Source organism: Podarcis gaigeae (genome assembly GCF_964106915.1).
Source record: "Podarcis gaigeae genome assembly, chromosome: 7".
NCBI classification, from domain to species: domain Eukaryota; kingdom Metazoa; phylum Chordata; class Lepidosauria; order Squamata; family Lacertidae; genus Podarcis; species Podarcis gaigeae.
This window is the reverse complement of record NC_139683.1, coordinates 9,425,818-9,440,679: the sequence shown is the minus strand read 5'-3', so window position 1 is coordinate 9,440,679 and position 14,862 is coordinate 9,425,818.

Below are 14,862 nucleotides of genomic sequence, written 5' to 3'. Positions count from 1 at the left end.
TCTCTGAATCACCAACAGCTTCCCCACAGTTTCTCAAAGGAAAGTTACCAATATATTCATTTCCTACTGTGAAAATACTTGCAGTCCTGAGCAGTAGGAGGAGGGGGGATGGATGGCTTTGAACATACTTTCGCTTTCTTTGTTTTTGTTTTTGCCAAGTTATTCTATAATATCCTCCAGGCATTCTTTTCACAAAAATAAATGCACGCTATTTTCCTCCCATTTTGCAGTGAGCGTCCCTGACGCCCGGCCTCCTTTGCAGCTATACTTTTGCTGAGAAGATCTGGAAGCGTGAATTTTCTTTTATTAGTTCGTTCAGCGGTGTTGCGGTCTTCAGCTAACATATTAATAACTGCAATAACTTCTGTGTAATTATCTTATAAATATGATGCAACCCCATTTGTCTTGATGGCACCAGCATTGGGTTGGCAGGGAGAAACACAGGCTTGCATCAAAAGCAGCACTAAGCCAATCCTTCCGTTAGCGTGAGGTTTTATGCTTCTGCATTGGGACTCCCCCAAATCTCCCCCCCCGTGCACCCCCCTAAATTTGTTCTGGGGTTTCCCCCAACCCTCTAGAGCAGGTATGTGGTTCCCACAGGTGGAAGAGAGCAGAGAAATTTCATTGCACTACTGTCGTATTATTATTATTTTGTATAGCTATATTGGTCTAAGAATACTGACAATGATTGCTGGTGTTCACAAGTCTAGCAAACTCCTTTTCTAAGATATTTCCCACAAGTTGAAAGTAGCATTATGGATCCTTTAGTTTAGATTCATGCATTACAGGGGGTTGGACTAGATGGAAGGGGTCTCTTCCAACTCTACAATTCTATGATTATAAGACACCATTTTTTTCACAATATGGTATGACTTTATTTTATTTACAAGTGAAGAAGCCCATGGCCACAGGTTCCCTCCTGTTTATGTCAAGGTGTGGATTATGTGAAAGTACATGTAGGCAGACATCTGCTCTTTATATATAAATCAGATTATTGTTCATTGGGGAGAAAGGGAAACATTCTTTCATTATTATTTTTTTCATCTGGGGACTCTGTGTGTGAACTCCTTGAGGAAATGCCTATTTCTGTGGAAAATAGTGTTAACTCTTTTGTCTTTTCCTGCTGAATCTTACATCACATATTATTTTGGTGTGGGCCTTTTTCATTATTTCATTCTGTTTGCATGTAATTTATTTCACCTTTTGTCGTAATTTACAAATTCTAATAATAACAAACAGTGGCAATGCTGGTCAGTTTTCTTCACCAGAACCGCTTTAATGAGCAAATCTTTTTCCTTCTTAAAAAATGATAGTCTGTCGTGTGTGTGTGTGTGTGTGTGTGTGTGTGTGTCTTAATTGATGTGGGAATGATAAGCGAAAGCCCCCACTAGGAGTCAGTGTTGTGTCGCTGTCTAGAGCAGGCTGCCCTCCCTTCTCCTTCAGCGTGAGTTATCCAGGAGGCAGATGAGAGGAGCAGAGGGGTGCAGCACGCAGGTCAGCTCCCAAATAAACACATCAAAGCGCCAAAAAACATACCGCATCCTGATCTTTAGAGACCGGTTTATCTGAATCTCACTTGAACTGTACTGAAAAGCATTTCCACTGAAGCGGTGAGCTACGCCGCTGCAATTGACCCACGTCTAAGGTGGGCTCTGCTCACCATTCTTCCCCTTCATTTCCTCCTTTTCCTTTTCTTCCAGGGCTGCATTTCCCCTTCATCGGCCTCGGATCTTAATCAGATGCAACTCTTGGTCTAATGAAAGCAGAGGTTGCACTTAAGAAGCTGCAAGCCTTATCTGCTTTTGGGAAGAGTCCCTGTGTAAGGCTGCCTGGGAAGAAGGAGGGTCTATCAACAGAACAGGCTTCTCCAACCTAGTGCCCTCCAGAGGTTTTAGATTACAACTCGTTTCAGCCCCCAAACCAGCATAACGTGCCAGTTAAGAACTTAAGAAGAGCACTACTGGATCAGGCCAAAGTCCCATCCAGTCCAGCATCGGTTTCTTAAAAAGTGTTATAAAGGTAAAGGGGACCCCTGACCATTAGGTCCAGTCGTGTCCGACTCTGGGGTTGCAGCGCTCATCTCGCTTTATTGGCCGAGGGAGCCGGTGTACAACTTCCGGGTCATGTGGCGAGCATGACTAAGCGGCTTCTGGCGAACCAGAGCAGCGCACGGAAACACTGTTTACCTTCCCGCCAGAGTGGTACCTATTTATCTACTTGCACTTTGACATGCTTTCGAACTGCTAGGTTGGCAGGAGCAGGGACCGAGCAACGGGAGCTCACCCCGTCGTGGGGATTCAAACCGCCGACCTTCTGATCGGCAAGTCCTAGGCTCTGTGGTTTAACCCACAGCGCCACCCGCGTCCCTCCATCGGTTTCTTAACAGTGGCCAAATAGATGCTCATGGGAAGCCAAACGTAAAATGTGAGTATAACAGTAATCTTTCCATCTACCTGTGATTCCCTGCTGATGCAGTCTGACGTAGAGCATACTCATCATGCTAGCAGCCACTGAAAGCCTGAACCTCCACAAATTTGTCTAATCCCCTTTTAAAGTCATCCAAAGTTGACCACTGTCACTACTTCTTATGGGAGCCAACAACTTCTACTGCCATTGTTGTTGTTGTTGTTGTCAGCTTCCTCGGCACACACTCCAGCTTGTCAAAATCCTTCTTAAACTGTGGCTCCCGGAACTGGACACAATATCCCATGTGTGGTAAGGCAGAATAGAGGAGCACTATTACTTCCCTGGTGTGTCCATGCGCTGCTCTGGTTTGCCAGAAGCGGCTTAGTCATGCCGGCCACATGACCCGGAAGCTGTACGCCGGCTCCCTCGGCCAATAAAGTGAGATGAGCGCCGCAACCCCAGAGTCGGTCACAACTGAACCTAATGGCCAGGGGTCCCTTTACCTTTATTACTTCCCTTGATCCGGACAATATACTTACTTCTCTTGATGTAGCCTAGAACCACATTCAAATTGTTTTATTTTTTTGAGTTTGAGTGTTTTGCTGCTGCTGCAGCATCGCACACTGTTCACGCATATTAAGCTGATGTTCTGCATCCTTTTCACACGTGCTGATGTCAAGCCAGGTGTCCCCCGTCCGATATTTACGCACCTGATTAATATTCCTCCCTAAGTGTAGAAGCTTACATTTGTCCCTATTGAAATTCGCTTTTGTTGGTTTTGGAACAAAACAACAAACACATTCATTATTGATGGCATTTTGGGGGGAGGGGGCCGGGCGATAAATGGAAATTGAACCAAAGGGACATCATTTGGTTTGATTTCTCATTCTTTCCAGGAGACGTGCATCTCACTACTTTTCCAGAGAGTCAGCGGAGACATTCATCTGCCAGCAATCAATCATAGTGAAACTGAGTAATGTGCGTTCCTGTAGGGGCTGAGTGGAAACAGGCAGTGGCGAGATGTTTGGGGCCCTGATTAGTTCTGAGGATAGACTCCTCAGTATATGGCTTTGCTATAGATCACAGAGAAATAATGATTTTTTTAAAAAATGAGAGAAAGAATCATCTTACTGTCCAGAAAGCAAAACAGTAGTTCTGCTTACAGATAGGTAGCCGTGTTGGTCTGCCATAGTCAAAACAAAACAAAAAATTCCTTCCAGTAGCACCTTAAAGACCAACTAAGTCAGTTCTTGGTATGAGCTTTCGTGTGCATGCACACTTCTTCAGATAGTTCTGCTGTAATAATGATGCTCAGGGGATGCCCAGCCAGTGATACCCCAAATTGGATACCCCAAGATAGGAAGGTGTATTCAGGAAAGATCAGCAGCATGCCTTGTTAACGTCTCACTTGCTGCCTGCGTTATATTTGTGGTCCTTTGCTTCCTCATGACATCCTGTCTGTCACTGTAATTTATTTTCCTTCCCAGGTGATGGAGGTTTGGGGGGATGCAGCAAAAGATTTCAGGGAGGTCGCTGTTAGTTCTCCCTTGCATGGCTCAGGTGCATATCTTGTACAGTGGTACCTTGGGTTAAGAACATAATTTGTTCTGCAGGTCCGTTCTTAACCTGAAACTGTTCTTAACCTGAGGTACGATTTTAGCTAATGTGGCCTCCCGCTGCCACCGCCGCACAATTTCTGTTCTCATCCTGAAGCAAAGTTCTTAAGCCGAGGTACTATTTCTTGGTTAGCAGAGTCTGTAACCTGAAGCACCTGTAACCTGAAGCGTCTGTAACCCGAGGTACCACTGTATCTACCAAGAGCTGGGGGTTCAGTACAGTGGTACCCTGGTTGTCGAACTTAATCTGTTCCAGAAGTCCGTTTGACTCCCAGAACCATTTGAAAACCACGTTGTGGCTTCTGATTGGCTGCAGGAGCTCTGAAAAATGTTCGCAAACTGGAACACTAACTTCCGGTTTTGCAGCATTTGAGAATCAAGGTACCACTGTATTGTGAATCCAGTTCTGTGGGGCTCCCTCCCAGCTGAGATCAGGCAGAGCTCCCCTGCCTCTTGAATGTTCAGCTCCTGGTAAAGCCCTTTCTATTTCAGCAGAGGTAAGTTTTCTGGTTTTATTTTTTATTGCATCTTTTGCAGTCCTATTGCACACTGCTGAGAAACTCCAGTGTCAAGCAGTGTATAAATCACTAACATGAAATAAGCCGATGTATTGCAGGACCATATCCTTCTTAGGGATCGGTGCTATGTAGAGTATGGGAATGTGCACAGAAATTCCTCTGCTCTCCTCTGGGTCTGGGATCCCAGATTAGGGTTGCCATATTTTGAAGAGCAAAAAAGAGGACGCTATGACAACTCTCATTTTAAATACCCCTACTACATGTAGAGGGTCGGGGGTAGCGCTGTGGGTTAAACCACAGAGCCTAGGACTTGCCGATCAGAAGGACGGCGGTTCGAATCCCCGCGATGGGGTGAGTTCCCATTACTCAGTCCCTGCTCCTGCCAACCTAGCAGTTCGAAAGCATGTCAAAGTTTAAGTAGATAAATAGGTACCATTGCGGTGGGAAGGTAAACGACGTTTCCGTGCGTTGCTCTGGTTTGCCAGAAGCGGCTTAGTCATGCTGGCCACATGACCCGGAAGCTGTACGCCGGCTCGGCCAATAAAGCAAGATGAGCACTGCAACCCCAGAGTCGGCCACGATGGGACCTAATGGTCAGGGGTCCCTTTACCTTTACATGTAGGCTATAGAAGCTGTGATATATTGCTAAGAGGGGTAGTAGAAGAGAAGAGGAAAGCAAGTCTTCAACCACCAGTTATGTCTATGTCTCATCCAGAAAGTATAGTTACAGATAGGTAGCCGTGTTGGTCTGCCATAGTCAAAACAAAAAAGTCATGCTGGCTATACTTTCTGGACAAAAAAAAAAAATTCCTTCCAGTAGCACCTTAAAGACCAACTAAGTCAGTTCTTGGTATGAGCTTTCGTGTGCATTCAGTGTATCTGAAGAAGTGTGCATGCACACGAAAGCTCATACCAAGAACTGACTTAGTTGGTCTTTAAGGTGCTACTGGAAGGAATTTTTTTTTTTTTGTCCAGAAAGTATAGCCAAAGACATTTTGGCAAATCTAAAAAATCCACCCGGACAAAAATTCTACCCCGGAAAAAGAGGGTGTATCCTGGAAAAAGAGGACACATGGCAGCCCTACATGCATAAGAATTCAGTTTCAATCCTGGGAGACCAGGGTTCAAATCCGTCACTCAACGCTGAAACACATTGGGTGACCTTGAGCCAGTCTCTCTCTCTCTCTCTCAGCCCAACCAACCTCACGGGGTTGTTGTGGCGATCAAATGAAGAGGGGTTGAGGGAGAAAGGTGGGATATAAAAGTGATTATTTAAAAAATTTAAAAGAAAACAAGCTCGTCCTGTGCTCCAGCCTTTGCAGCGGTATCTCACTCAATCTGTCATCCACAACTCCTTGATGTTCAAATTCATTGTTTACCTGGCATGTTGGTGTAATCCTGTGCAAACACCATTTGTGTTTGTCTAATTTTCTGTTTATCTGCCTGCCTTGGATGCCCGCCGAGCCCTTCAGATGAGTGGCGATGTACAGCACTTGCTTCTATTCCCAGAAAGTTAACTTTATACCGTATCCTCATTAATTCAACACAAAAAGGGTCTGCGAAAACAAACAAAGGTCTTAATCCTGTTTGCAATTCTGCCATGTTTCTCTGGATCGTGGGGGGGGGGGGGAGAAGCAGCATAATTTCTAAGTATTTCCATTCATTCTTTTGACAAACTAATGCTGTGACAAATCACTTGGAGCACAGGAGTCTGGCTCAATACTACCTACACTGACTGGAAATACCTCTCCGGGGTTTTAGGCAGGAGTCTTGCCCCAGCTTTATTTGCGCCTGGTCTGATTTCGAAGAAGCAACTCCCTATGGCCGTGTCCACACATTACCAGTATACCTGAAGGAGTGTCTCCACCCCCATCGTTCTGCCCGGACACTGAGGTCCAGCGCTGAGGGCATTCTGGCGGTTCCCTCGCTGCAAGAAGCCAAATTACAGTGAATCAGTCAGAGGGCCTTCTCGGCAGTGGCACCCGCCCTGTGGAACGCCCTTCCATCAGATGTCAAAGAGAAAAACAACTACCAGACTTTTAGAAGACATCTGAAGGCAGCCCTGGGTAGGGAAGCTTTTAATGTTTGATGCATGACAGTATTTTAATATTTTGTTGGAAGCCACCCAGAGTGGCTGGGGAAGCCCAGCCAGATGGGTGGGGTATAAATATGTTGTTGTTGTTGTTGTTGTTGTTGTTATACCACTTACTCTGATTCCAATGGGCTCCCACTGCTGGTGTTTGAATCTCAGGCCCTCCAACAAAACAAAGGCAAAAATATGGGATGGGCCTTCCCTCACTAGCAGCCAGAATCGATTTAGCCCAGGGGCATCCAACTCACAAGAGACTGCAATCTACTCCTGGAAAAAACTGGGCGGGGGATCCAAAGTTGTTGAACTTTTTTAAGGGGGCTGGGCCAAATTTGTAGAGCTTTTTTAAAGGGGGGCAGGACTTATTCTACCATTACTAGCTAAAAAAATAATAATTAAGAACAACACCAGTGCGGTGTAGTGGTTAAGAGTGATAGACTTGTAATCTGGTGAACCGGGTTCACGTCTCCGCTCCTCCACTTGCAGCTGCTGGGTGACCTTGGGCTAGTCACACTTCTTTGTTTTTGTTTTTTTGTTTTTGTTTCTTTTTTTAAAAAAAATATTTATTTATACAACAAGAAAAAACAAGAAAGCACACACACACACAAAACCCCACAAGTATCAAATTACACACAAATTACAAAAATAACCATAGACACATAATTTTCTTGACAAACAATAAAACATCTATTGGTCTTAACACTAAAGACCCAACTTCCCGTCTATTCCATATTTCAAGTTCAAATTACTTATTGCCAATACACATTTTTTTCATAATTAAACTTATTCTCAATAAATCTAATTTCTTCTCTCTACCTAGCAACTATTACTGAAGTTCCTCGAATGCTGCAACAGAATTTAAACTACTATATTTATTTTTCAGATATTCTTTGAAAGCCTCCCATTTAGAAACAAATTCCTGTTTGGATTTATTCTTTATTTTTTCTGATAAACCATCTAATTCGGCATATTCTGTCAGCTTTTGGATCCAATCTTGTATAGAGGGGATTTCATTACTCTTCCATTTTGCTGCGATCAAAACTCTTGCTGCCGCCGTCGCATATAAAAAGATACCCTTCCTCTTTTGTGGAATATCCAAATCTGTTATTCCCAGGAGGTAGGCCTCTGGTTTTTTATTGAATGAGATCTTTAGCATTTTTTGCAGTTCTGCATGTATACTCTCCCAGAATACCTGTATTTTCCTACATGTCCACCACATATGGTAGAATGTTTCTGAGTCTCCGCATCTCCAACAATTGCTTGACACATTTTTATACATTTTTGAGAGTTTCCATGGTGTTAGATACCATCGATGTTGCATTTTTTGAAAGTTCTCTCTAATCGTGTAACAATTTGTGAATTTCCAATTGATCTTCCATAAATTTTCCCATTGGGCCATGGTTATTGAATGGCCAAAATCCTGAGACCACCTCACCATTGCCACTGTTACCTCCTCCTCCTTGACTGTCCAGTCAAGGAGGAGTCGGTAAGTTTTGGAAAGAGTTTTTCTTTTAGAATTTACAAGATCAGATTCGAATCGGGAAGTTTCTACTGAGAACCCCTTTTGTTTGTCAGATTTAAATTTTTCAAATAACTGATGGTATTGGAACCAGTCTGAAATGTGTTCTCTTATTTCCTCAAATTTTTTTAATTTTATTTGGTTATCTTCATTTTTTAGAAGTATTTTATATGTTGGCCAGCTTTCCTGAGTATTTTTCCATTTTACTGCTATGGCTTCTACTGGAGAAGTCCACCACGGGACTTTAGGCTCCATCAGGTTTTTATATTTATCCCATATAGCAAAGAGTGACTTTCTTATTATATGGTTGGTAAAATTTTTATGAATTTTCGCTTTTCCATATATTAGGTAGGGGTGCCATCCCCAACGGTTGTCAAAACCTTCCAGGTCCAGGAGGTCCGGATCCTGCAACGTGCACCAATCTTTTAACCAGGTGAAACAGGCTGCCTCATAATAAAGTTTTAGGTCGGGTAGGGAAAAGCCTCCTCTCTCTTTTATGTCTATTAAGATCAGGTGTTTAATCCTGGGTTTCTTCCCTTCCCACAAAAATTTGGAAATTTCTCTTTGCCATATCTTGAGACAACCTGCTTCACCGAGTATCGGAATCATTTGAAATAAAAAGATTAATTTTGGAAGCACATTCATCTTTATAATGGAAATCCTACCGAGAAATGTTAATTTTAGTTTACTCCAGGTTACCAAGTTTTTTCTAATCTCTAGCCAAGTTTTGGTGTAATTATCCTGAAATAAGTTTATGTTCTTGGGGGTGATCCAAATACCCAAGTATTTCGCTTTGGAAGAGATTTTCAAGCCCAATATTTTTTCTAAGTCGTCCTTTTCTTCTGCGGTTACATTTTTAACAAGCATTTTTGTTTTTGTAATATTCAGCTTAAAGCCTGCCACTTCTCCAAATTCTTTAATCAGTTCCAGCACTCTTTTCAGACTTTCTTTAGGGTTTTCAGTCATAACGAGTAGATCGTCCGCGAAAGCTTTAATTTTATATGTTTTGTTTCCCAGAGTGATGCCTTTAACAAGCTGATCCCTTCTTATCTGATTGTTCAATACTTCCATCACCAAGATAAATATCAGTGGAGTCACACTTCTCTGAAGTCTCTCAGCCCCACTCACCTCACAGAGTGTTTGTTTTGGAGGAGGAAGGGAAAGGAGAATGTTAGCTGCTTTGAGACTCCTTCGGGTAGTGATAAAGCAGGATATCAAATCCAAACTCTTCTTCTTCTCGCCTCTGACATGGTGCTTAGTCAGGCATTCAGCCCTGAGAACACTCCCACTCCATGCTCCTCTTCGCTTGCACTGTCGCAGGAAAGCAGAGAACAAGCGCCAGGAATGCTGCCCAATCACATGGGTAGACCAGCACGGCTGGGGATCTTTGAAACCTCTTGCTGGAGTTAACTTGCCGCAGCCTGCCAGCAGGGTCTTCCAAAACGCCTGCGTAACAGGACGCCGGTGGCTGAGTGCCGACCAACTCTTTCCAGTTCAAGACGCCATGTGTGCATATATTCTTTTTCCCCCTGCGGAGGAAAATGAGCACGCAATCTACCACTATCACTCGGGGAGCGACCTGTCAATCGCGGTTGACCGGTTGGACATCCCTGACCTAGCCTATCTAAGATACTGGCGCAGGCTAAATGCCTTCGGGGATCATATTCTTACTAAGCTCTGCTGGTTAGAGCAAGTAAGGACAGGGGGATGGGCACAAAAGTGCCAAGTTAAGTTTAGGGCTTGTTGTTGTTGTTTAGTTGTGTCTGACTCTTCGTGACCACATGGACCAGAGCACGCCAGGCATTCCTGTCTTCCACTGCCTCTAGATCTGGGACTTTTGCAGGGAGTCTTCTCTTCTCATGAGGTGGCCAAAGTATTGGAGCCTCAGCTTCATGATCTGTCCTTCCAGTGAGCACTCAGGGCTGATTTCCTTCAGAATGGAGAGGTTTGATCTTCTTGGAGTCCATGGGACTCTCAAGAGTCTCCTCCAGCATCATAATTCAAAAGCATCAATTCTTCGGCGATCAGCCTTTTTTATGGTCCAGCTCTCACTTCCATACATCGCTACTGGGAAAACCATAGCTTTAACTATACGGACATTTGTTGGCAAGGTGGTGTCTCTGCTTTTTAAGATCAGTTCTCTTTCAAATGGAGAACTACTTAGCCCTTCGCCCACATGACCTTAGAAATTGGATTTTTGATCAGGATACCAACCAAGACAGAGCCTCCCCTTACTCTACTTTGTACCCACAAATTAAGAGCAGTCACTCAAGGTCCTGTTACCTTCGGACTCTGGCCTTCCCACAACTATGCAAGGCCTTTGTAGAATTAAGATTCCAACAGATGCCCTCAGCATATTTGGAGGGGAGATATTGTGGAATTCCCCATACGGCTTGCAAATGTATATAGGATGCAATCAGGTATAGGACATCACACACTATCTGCTGATTTACCTCCTGTATACAACACCCAGACGAAAATTTCAATCACCAATTCTTAATTGTATTCCAGGTCAATCTGCACAGGAAGTGACAGTTGAACTCCTAGCAGATAAACATCCAAACATTACACACCAGGTAGCCAAATTTGCACTGGCAGTCAAGAAGCTCTGTTCCAGCTATGTGAATGCACTCCAATCTTAAATTTTAATGTTGTAAATCTCTTTTAGATGAAAGTTTTCCTTTTATTCTCTGTCGTCCATTGTAAAGGCATTTGGCTGTATACAATAAAATTGACTGAATGGATTAATGAGACCCAGACTAAAAACACATAAAGCATTTTCATAAATAAAAACGAAACGGTTTGATATGTAAAAAGCAATCGAAACAATTCCGTGTATATAAAACAATTCAAATCTGCTGCATTTACAGACTGGATACTTGTCCTGTTTACTACTATTTTGGGTACTTTTCCAGAAAGAGAATTTCTGTGCTGGTTCTTCTTTGGGAGACCAGGAGAGAAAATTTGGTTTCTGGCCATGTCTCCCATAATGCAGTGCACTGAGCTATGACACGACAGGCTCTTAATTAAAAAGAAAGTAACAATGTTCAGCTGGTCATTCAGCTGATTCTCCTTCCCCCAGAAAGCCTGTAATTCTTATGTTAACTTTTCCCACAATGCCTTGGCTGTGCCTTGACATTTATTGGGAATAAAGACTATTATTGTGCAACAATATTGCAAAAGTCGACCTTAAATAAGAAATTGGACGTCTACCTCCTGCCTCTTTCAGGCTGAAACCAGTTTAATTAGGTGATGCCGATTGTCATTTGTACTGTGGACTTATGGATGTTTAGTTTTAATGCCATATTATTCCCAGAGGTTTATGAATTCCAGCTGGGGGGGAGGAGCTGCTGGCAGAAACTTTTTCATATTACAAAGCCAATGCCTAAAGGAACAGGGTTTTCCTCTCTCAGTAAAGTTACTTTAATCTTATATGAGAGTTTTTTAAAACCCCAACTTCTCTCTGTTTCTCCCATGAAGTCCTGTCTCAATGAGAGTTAGTGCTCTGGACTGTCGTTTCAAATGCCTTACAAAACTTCCTCCTTCAATTTCTTGTTAGCTACCCCTTGATAAAAAAGGCCAGTGTTCTGACCTGGTATCACGGACTGGTTGGATGTAGAGGAATGCTGGAAAGAACCAGCTGAGGAATCACCAAAGGAAGAAGAGAAGAAGAGTTTGGATTTGATATCCCGCTTTATCACTACCCGAAGGAGTCTCAAAGCAGCTAACATTCTCCTTTCCCTTCCTCCCCCACAACAAACACTCTGTGAGGTGAGTGAAGCTGAGAGATTCAGAGAAGTGTGACTAGCCCAAGGTCACCCAGCAGCTGCATGTGGAGGAGCGGGGATGCGAACCCAGTTCACCAGATTATGAGTCTACCGCTCTTAACCACTACACCACACTGGCTCTCAGCCCAGCAAGCGGTGGTGGGATGTTGATGAGTGGTCAGATGAAGAAGACTGAGAAGAGAAGAGGAAGTGTTTGAAGATGAATGGGTAACATGCAGTGCTGCTTTTCTAGAAAAAGGGATGCCAAAACTCACTATGAACACCTCCCTTGTTCTCTTATAACGGGAGGTGCCAGAACTGAGTTCTGGCATGTTCCAGCTGGTAACAGGGCTTAGTGAGCTGAGAGAATAGTGGCAGAAAGAAGTTCAGAATCAGAGGCAGAAGCTGAAGCAGGCAAGTGGGAGGGAGGCCAAGAGGCAGAGATGAAGCAGGCTGGTGAAGAGTCAAGGGGGTCTCCCCCTCCTGCTGTGACAAGCTCCTCTCCCTTCTTGTCTCCCAGAACCAAAAGAGGGATGAAACAGGTGGATCAGCAGCAGAAGGTAGCAGTCAGACACAGTCTCTGATTGTTTGGAGAAAGCCCTGGAGAGAAAAGAACTTAGACAGCTGTGGAGAGGCGGGGACTTTCAGTGTCAGCAACTGATTCATGGGGCAAGCCCTGCTGCTGACACTTATTAGGCCTGACACTCAGACAAGTCTGTGGAGATTGTGTTTTTGCTAATAGTTAATTCCAGTTTGGAACGGTGTGATTTACTGCCGGCTCACTCTTTGAGACCTGGTGTGAAGCGTCTCCCAACGCATCTAATAAAAAGTTGCAGCACCATCTCAACCACAGTGTAAGCAGTCTGTGTGAACAGGAGCCTTGCTCTGCCTCAGACCCAATCTCACCCTAGATATGATGCTTCCTACACTTACCTGTCTGGCTATAATCCTGCAGATGCCACTCGCGAGATCCAATAATCCATCTTTGACATTTTTATCCTGACTTTTCTTTTAAGCAGAGAGGCTATTTTTATCTTGTCTGATCCATAGTAACACTCACCTGCCCACATGAGTGATAAGGATTAGCTAGTGTTTGTAAAGTGCTCTGAACATGCAAAGCACTGTAGAAGTACTTAAATGTTCAGTGTTTTCATTTTGTTTTTGTTTTTTTAAACAGAATCTAAGCGCATTGTTCAACACATTTGCTTCTTTGGCACTCGCCTGCTCTAGTCAAATAATGACACATTTGTTAACATTACAAGTTGTAAAAGTCATTTATTTATAGTACACCCTGATCCCCAAGCCACTGACTTGTTTCAAAGAATGTCTGCAAAGAATTCTGTTTGCAAGGTGAAATCCTCACGAAGGCAAAATCACATTGGGACAGATGTTTTAATGGATCTGGGCTCAATGCTTACTGAAACGTGTTTGGAAGTGCTGGTGTCTGCAGAAGCAAGGAAGGGGGAAAAAATCCCAGTGTCTCCAGGACTAGTCCATTAATGTGCTTCAAAAATGGAATGGAACAACAATTAAAAAAAAAATGTCATCTCTACAGAAAAATATCCACATCTACTCTATTGTTGGATGCTACTCAAACAGAGAAGAATGCCAATCCCATTAGGAAAGGAGCTGAGTACTAATATTTGGATAAACTTTCTAGCTGTGTATAAATATTGGAATGCTTTCAGTTCCGAAGAGCCCCACCACGTTGTAAGACTTGAGCTTAATTTATATCAGGTTGCAACACTTGTCCCCCACCAAGCCAAATACAGTCCACCAGGGGAATCAATAAACCTCCTATCATGATTTTGTTGTTTTCCTGGAAATGCAAAAAAGCAGAGGTTATCAGGCAGCTTGTACGGCAGCTGTGAGCCAGTTTTGGCTTGATGGTCATAAGAAGAGCTCTGCTGAATGAAGCCAAAAGTTACTCTAGTCCCCCATCTTGTTCCCACAGTGGCTGATCTATGGGAATGCTACAAGCAGCAACTGAGTGCAACAGCACTCAGGATTCCCACGGTGAAGCACACAATGTGTGCAGGCCAGAGGCATATTTTGTTTTCAGAAGAGGCACTATGGAGGTAAAGGTAAAGAGACCCCTGACCATTAGGTTCAGTCGTGGCCGACTCTGGGGTTGCGGCGCTCATCTCACTTTATTGGCCAAGGGAGCCGGCGTACAGGTCATGTGGCCAGCATGATTAAGCCGCTTCTGGCTAACCAGAGTGGCGCACAGAAACGCTGTTTACCTTCCCGCTGGAGTGGTACCTATTTATCTACTTGCACTTTGACATGCTTTCGAACTGCTAGGTTGGCAGGAGCAGGGACCGAATAACGAGAGCTCACCCCGTCGCGGGGATTCGAACCGCCGACCTTCTGATCAGCAAGTCCTAGGCTCTGTGGTTTAACTCACAGCGCCACCCACATCCCTTACTATGGAGGTACAGACTTCCTATTCATTTCTGGACTCATTTCAATGTGATGGATTTGATCAATAAAGCACAGCATGGCTTGGGATCTCAGTACCTAACAGAACACCTCCTATTGCATCTCCCTACCCATACCAAAAGGGATGCGGGTGGCACTGTGGTCTAAACGACTGCGCCTTGGGCTTGCCGATTAGAAGGTCGGTGGTTCGAATCCCCACGACGGGGTGAGCTCCTGTCGCTCGGTCATCTAGCAGTTCGAAAGCACGTCAAAGTGCAGGTAAATAAATAGGTACCGCTCTGGTGGGAAGGTAAATGGCGTTTCCGTGTGCTGCTCTGGTTCACCAGAAGCGGCTTAGTCATGCGGACAAATGCCGGCCCCCTCGGCTTATAGAGCGAGACGAGCGCTGCAACCCCAGAGTCGTCCGTGACTGGACCCAACGGTCAGGGGCACCTTTACCTTTACCTTTACCCATACCAAAGAGGTCATCTATGGAAGTCCTTCTCTGTGTGCCCCTTCAATCTGA